Source organism: Octopus bimaculoides, chromosome 30 (genome assembly GCF_046866305.1).
Source record: "Octopus bimaculoides isolate indiv1 chromosome 30, ASM4686630v1, whole genome shotgun sequence".
In the NCBI taxonomy this organism is placed as follows: Eukaryota; Metazoa; Mollusca; class Cephalopoda; order Octopoda; family Octopodidae; genus Octopus; species Octopus bimaculoides.
Window position 1 is genome coordinate 5,058,621 of NC_142957.1, and position 8,031 is coordinate 5,066,651.

Below are 8,031 nucleotides of genomic sequence, written 5' to 3' on the forward strand. Positions count from 1 at the left end.
CAAGTATAATGTTTATTTATTCACATTGTTTTGAATTAATCATGCATTATCTCATAGCTTTGAGATTTCAACAATATGATTATTTATTTTTAGAGGTGTTGGGGTAGGTTTGAGAGAGGGCCAGTTTGAACATGAAACGGTTAGAATATTCGGGCCGGATACAACTGGTTTAAATGCTAAAGCTTTAAAACCTTTCATCAAAATTTCATGTCAATAATGACAGAATCATTTTTTACTTAACTCTTCCTTATTTTCAAAATTAATTGAAACAAAAGCAGTCTATTTCAACAGAAATATGGTAGCAAAAGAGTTAAAGTAATTGAAACTTTCCATCGAAATTTCATGTTAATTTATGCACTGAAAAACCAACTTAATAACGACAAAGGTATGTGGTATGACGTAAGCAACTGGGGAGCTGACCTCTGACTGGAACGGCGAGCTGACCGGAAGGCGAGCTAACCGGAACGGCGAGCTGACCGGAAGAGGAAGAAGGGCCGAGGGAGCCTCGATCGGGATTTCATGCCCTTTTTCAAACGGGGTTGTTGTGAGGAGAAGACGTGCCAAGCGATCGTCTAGGTGTTGGGAGAAGCAGCTGCTATTTCTAGTATACTTCGGGTCGGGCCAGCCGCGAGGGTCGGATACCGCAGGACAGACTTGTGCAAAGGAAGGAAAACCGAAGTAAGCCGATTACTTCTACTCGCACGCATACACCACAGGTATTTTACTAAATTCTTTATAACTTTCAAAATTCAAACAAAGGCTTGTGTGTTTCACCAGAAATATTTTAGTCGTATGATTTGGTTTCTGGATCTTTCCACCATGTCTGTTCTAACCCTTTTTGATACTAACCTACCTGAGACTGTCCCTTGTTCTAAGATATAAATTTCCAGTTTTAAACTGATCAAAATTAGAACCGTCCATCAAAATTTCATGTTAGTTTATGCTCTGAAAACCAACTTAATAATGACAAAGGTATTTTACTAAATTCTTTATCATCATCATCATCATCGTTTAACGTCCGCTTTCCATGCTAGCATGGGTTCGACGATTTGACTGAGGACTGGTGATACCAGATGGCTACACCAGGCTCCAATCTGATTTGGCTGAGTTTCTACAGCTCGATTTGACTGAGGACTGGTGATACCAGATGGCTACACCAGGCTCCAATCTGATTTGGCTGAGTTTCTACAGCTGGATGCCCTTCCTAACGCCAAACACTCCGAGGGTGTAGTGGGTGCTTTTATGTGTCACCCGCACGAAGGCCAGTCAGGCGGTACTGGCAACGGCCATGCTCAAAATGGTGTATTTTATGTGCCACCCGCACAAGAGCCAGTCCAGGGGCACTGGCAACAATCCCGCTCGAAAATCCTTACACGTGTCACGGGCACAAGTGCCAGAAAGGCAACGCTGGGCACAGGTGCCACCCCGATTTCGCTTTTGCTTGCCCCAATAAGTCTTCGCAAGATGAGTTTCGTGTCCAATGAAGGAGACGACGTTGGCATGGGTGCCAGTCGTCAAATTTAGTTCGATTTCGATTTCACTTGCCTCAACAAATCTTCATAAGATTTAGTTCAATTTTGATTTCAATTTCACAATTTTAATCTTTATTATTTTCAAAATTAATTGAAAAGCAGTGTATTTTAACATAAATATACTCTTTTACTCTTTTATTTGGGTCAGCCATTTGACTGCAGCCATGCTGGGGCACCGCCTTTAGTCAAATAAATCGACACCCAGGACTTGTTCTTTGTAAGCCTGGTACTTATTCCATCGGTCACTTGGGGACGTAAACACATCAACATCAGTTGCCAAGCGATGGTGGGAAGATAAACACAGACACACAAATACATACATATACATACATACACACACACACACACGTGTGTGTGTGTGTGTGTGTGTTTGGAGCAGATAAACAGCTGACAACTGATGAAGGGTCATTCTTTATGTTACTTGACTTGTTTTCCATTTGTTTCTCTCGTTCACAAAAAAGTTTGTTTTCGAATTTCATGTTGCTTTTCGGATTTTGGATTTCATGTTTTCGTATTTCATGTTGCTTACATTTTGTGACAACCCGTATATGGATATATATATATATATATATACACATATATATGTAAGTATGTACATATATGTATGTATATATGCCTATATATATATTTTATTTATATTATATATGTATATATATGACAGGCTTCCTTCAGTTTCGATCTACCAAATCCACCCACAAATCTTTGGTTAGCCCAAGGCTATAGTAGAAGACACTTGCCCAAAGTGCCACACAGTGGGACTGAACCCGGAACTATGTGGTTGGAAGCAAGCTTGTTACCACACAGCCACTCCTGTGCCTAAATATGGTAACAAAAGGATTAAAGTAATCTAAATTTCATGTTCATAGAACCAACTTGATAACAACAAAGTTATTTTACTAAATTTTTAATTATTTTCAAAATGAATTAGGACAAAACCAGTGCATCTCAAGGGAAAGGCGGTATCTGAAGGGTTAAGCAAATAAACCAAGGAACTAGATGTTTACACAATAACCTCAAAGAGTACAAAGGCCACGAAAATGTATTTAGTAAGTTCAATCTGTAAGTGGAACAAGGCAAATATGCGAGTCTTTTAAGAAGTTTAGCATGCAAATGAGGCGAGTGGATAATGTTTAAATTCCAATAAAGCCTAAGCCATTAATAGAAATCATTTGAAGAATTTAAGAGAGTTCTTTGAAGAATTTCGTGAAAGACGAAGAAGTGTATTTGTGATTAAGTGTTTATACGTTGAATATGATTGAATATATTATTGGTGCGTCTAATAAAAAGTCTACACACACATATATACACACACACACAGATATATATACATATATATATAAATGTCTGTTCCAATATCTATGTAAGTGTACACACAATTATAAACACAATTAACTGTGTGTGTGGGTGTATACTGATATATATATATATATGTATGTATGTATGCATGTACATGTGCTTATGTCTGTATATGCATACATATGTATGTGAATACATATGCATACACATGTCTGTGTGTGTGTGTGTGTGTGTGTGTGTGTGTGTGTGTGTATGTATATATATATATATATATATATATACACACACACACAAATATATACACATACATAGATACACAGACACACACACACACACATATATATATATATATATATACAAATACATATATACATACATATATATACACATACATAGATACACACACACACATACATACATACATACATACACACACACACATACCTACATACATACATATATATATACATATATTTAGACACACACATATAAATATATATGTATGTATGTATACAGACACGTGTATACATACACACACATATTCATCATACGTATACAAATACATATATGCAGATATAGGTACATATACATATGTTTACACACACGTAAACACACACATGATTATACACACACACACACACACTATTTATGTCTACATCCCAGTGGACTGCAGAGTTATAGCTAAAAAGCTTTAAGACATGAAAGAAAACATACCCAACATAACATGACATTTACCTACACACTGCTGTACACTAACACACACACACACGCTCGCACACAAGCTTACATACGCACAGAACACCAACACCAACACCAACATTTACTGTAGGAGAAAAATCAATTTGTCTCAGCATATTTGTCAGATGTGGCAGGGAGAGAAGGTAAATGGAGTCTTTTTTTTGTCTTGTTTTACTTTTTGTTGTAATTTTTTTTTTGCTTTCAATTCATAAATAAAATATCTTTTCACGTAATAATTATTATTATCAGTTTTTATTATTATTATTATTATGATTATTAGTGCGGTTATTGTTATTGTCTTTGCTGGTATTACTATTGTTGTTGTTGTTGTTGTTATTGTTGATAATTATCATTACTCTTTTACTCTTTTTTACTCTTTTACTTGTTTCAGTCATTTGACTGCGGCCATGCTGGAGCACCGCCTTTAGCCGAGCAACTCGATCCCAGGACTTATTCTTTGGAAGCCTAGTACTTATTCTATCAGTCTCTTTTGCTGAACCACTAAGTTACGGGGACGTAAACACACCAGCATCGGTTGTCAAGCGATGTTGGGGGGACAAACACAGACACACAAACACACACATACACACATATATATATATATATATATATATATATACATATATATACGACGGGCTTCTTTCAGTTTCCGTCTACCAAATCCACTCACATGGCTTTGGTCGGCCCGAGGCTATAGTAGAAAACACTTGCCTAAGATGCCACGCAGTGGGACTGAACCCGGAACCATGTGGTTGGTAAGCAAGCTACTTACCACACAGCCACTCCTACTAAATGAGTACCTAACTGGTACTTATTTTATCAGTGGCCCCATTGTTTAAATGGTACCTATTTTATTGACCTCCCCACCCAAGGACAACTGGTACTAATTTTATTGCCTCTGAAAAGATGAAAGGTTAAGCTGACCTCAGCTGAATTTGAACTCAGAACATTAACATGATTAAAATGTTGCTAAGCATTTGGCCGAGCGTGCTACGGATTCTGCCTGATCACCATCCTAAAGAATGAAAAAATACCAGGTTTAAATTTTGGCCCAAGGGCTGAAATTTTGGGGAGGGTCTAAATCAATTACATGGACGCCAGTGATCAACTTGTACCTATTTTATCATCCCCACAAAGACGAAAGGTTAAGTTGACCTCAGCTGAATTTGAACTCAGAACATGATTTGAAATGCTGGTAAGCATTTTGTTTTGTTTTGTTTGTTTCAGCTCAAAGCTGTGGCCAACTCAGAAGACAGAAATAGGTGGCGGAACAACAAACAAGATGTATTAGTTTGATGTTCAAGGAAAATGGAAAAGTCTTTGACGTTTCAAGCCGATGCTCTTCGGCAGAAAGGAATTACGAAAGAAAACAGAGAGATAGAAAAAAGATGTGTCTGGATTAACAGTTTCACCTACACACACACACATATATATATACATATATACATGCATACACACATATTTATGTACATAGACATATATATATACACACATATATGTACATATATATCATTTATAATCTATCTTACGCTTTCACATTCATTAGTCAGGAGCTTGTTCTAATTTCTAAGGTATTTAAGTGACCTCCGACCCACTTGTGCCCACCTACCCCCACCCAAACTGACAATCCAATTTGTCGAAGGGTTAACTCACCCCGCTTCCTCTTAGCTCTTACCCTACCCGAAAAATACCCCAGTTTGCTTTCGGTTTAACCCTCATCTCCAGCTGGTACTTATTATCAGTCGAAAGACTGGAGCAACGTGACATGAAAAGCCTTGCTCAAGGACAAACTGCACTTTATGGTCTGAGAAATCAATAATATATATATATATATAATATAATATATATATATATATATATATATATATATATATGCACACACACATTCCTCTTTTTTTCTTTCAATACATACAAAATATATATATATATATATATATACATACGCACATACCTCGCTCACAACACACACAGATATATCCATCTCCTTTCTTTCTCTTCTCAAAACACATACATATTTATTTATACACACACCTCAATAAACACACATACACATGCACAAATCTATATGTTTATTCTTCTCTCCCTCAATACACACACACACAGAGGAGACACACACGTATGTGTGTGTGTGTATGTGTATATATTTATATTTATATAGATACATACAGTGTGTGACTAGTATTCAAATTATATTGAGGTGATGCAGTGTCTGTGTGTGTGTGTGTGTGTGTGTGTGTGCGCGTGCATATCAGCATAAAGAGTGTCTATATAAATATATGTGTGTGTACCTAAACATGCAAAGTGCATGTGTGTGTGTATTCCTCTGCGATTATATATGCATGGAGTGTGTTTATATATTCATGGACCATGTGTGTGTGTGTGTGTGTGTGTGTGTGTGTGTGCATATTTGTACATGTTTGTGTGTGGTTGTCTATATATGTATAAATATGTATGTGATAGGTATATAGTGTGTGTATGTAAAACTTTGTCTGTGTGTGTGTGTGTGTGTTTGTGTGTATTTGTGTGTGTCTGTGTGTCGTTCTCTATATATGTTTATATAAATATGTATGCGTATGTGCGTAGGTATATAGTGTGTGTGTATGAATAAAAACGTGCAAGTCTCATTTTCTATATATGTGTGTGTGTGTGTATTATTGTGTATGAATGCATATGTGAAGAATGTGCTTATGTATGTGTGTGTGTGTATGTCAGTATAAAGTGTGTGTGTGTGTGTCGATATATGTGTGTGTGTTGATGTCAGGAGTCTGCATATGTCCATCATGAATAAAAACCAGCTTATCAACCAATATCGATTATATTGGGTATGAGGGAGGGTGGGTGGGTGGTGTGTATTCACACACACACACACATATATACATATACCCACACCTATACACACACATATGTATATATACACACACATGTACAGCTATGGGGGGTGGAGTGAAAGTGGGGTGTCTTAATTTTGATGGTGGTGATGGTGCATTGATGCTGCTAGTGATAGTGATGGTGGCGGTGGTGGTTGTGGCGGTGGTGGTTGTGGTGGTAGTGGTTGTGATGGTGGTGGTGGTTGTGGTGGTAGTTGTGGTGGTGGTGGTTGTGGTGGTGGTGGATGTGGTGGTGGTGGTGGTGGTGGATGTGGTGGTGGTGGTTGTGGTGGTGGTGGATGTGGTGGTGGTGGTGGTGGATGTGGTGGTGGTGGTGGTTGTGGTGGTGGTGGTTGTGGTGGTAATTGTTGTGGTGGATGTGGTGGTGGTGGTGAATGTGGTGGTGGTGGTTGTGGTAGTGGTGGTTGTGGTTGTGGTGGTTGTGGTAGTGGTGGTTTGTGATGGTGGTGGTTCTGTTGATGGTGGTGGTTTTGATGGTAGTGGTGGTGGAGGTGATGGTGGTGGTTTGTGATGTTGACAGTTCCATTGATGGTAGCGGTGGTGGTGATGGTGGTAGTGGGTGATGCAGCTGATGATAATAGTGGTGGTCATGGTACAGGCGATGGTATTGAAAGTAGTGGTGGTAGTGGTGTTGATGGTAGTGGTGACAGATTTTGGTGTTCCATTGATGGTGGTAGTGGTGGTAGTGATTGAAGTCGTAGTGGTGGTGGTAGTGATAGCAGTAGTGATGGTGGTGGTGGTGATGGCGGTGGTGTAGACAACAGAAACAGAAGTGGCAAAGTTTACTCCTCCCACCCACCCAAGTCTATCCTGATGGTGCAGAACTGCAATTAAAGACCTTCCATCCGTGACCGTCCCTGCCTTTGTTATATATTTAGCGCCGCATCACGGTGCAAGTGGAAACAGGGGGGTACCTGCTATATACAGGTATGCCATATGGAGTAAGAAAAACACAGGTGAGAGATGAATGGACAAACAGACAGACAGATGGTGGTGGTGGTGGGAGGGAGCGGTTTGGGAGGGTGATGGTGTGAGGTGTTGTTGTTGTTGTTGTTGTGGTAATGGTGGTGGTGGTGCAGAATGGGGTGGTGTTGCCATTATAGAAGGAGTTGAAGATGTGACACTGGGTAATAAAGACAAAAAACACACACACACACACACACATATATATATATATATATAAACATACACATGCATACACATATATCTATACACACACACACAGGGTGATAGGTACAGATATACATACACACACACACACACACACACACTATATATATATATATTATATATATCCAACTATGTACATGCTGTTATATGCACACACATACTTATATGCACCTACTCACATACACCTACAGACATCCAAGATACACACACACATAAGACCTACTCAAACACACCCACGGACGTACAGATATAGAGATACACACACTCACACCTACACACATACACCCACATATATATATATATATATATATATATATATACACCTACACACAGGTTTTTCGATGTGCAAAATACACACACATATATACATATATACATACATGCTGCTAGATACATACAGATGTACA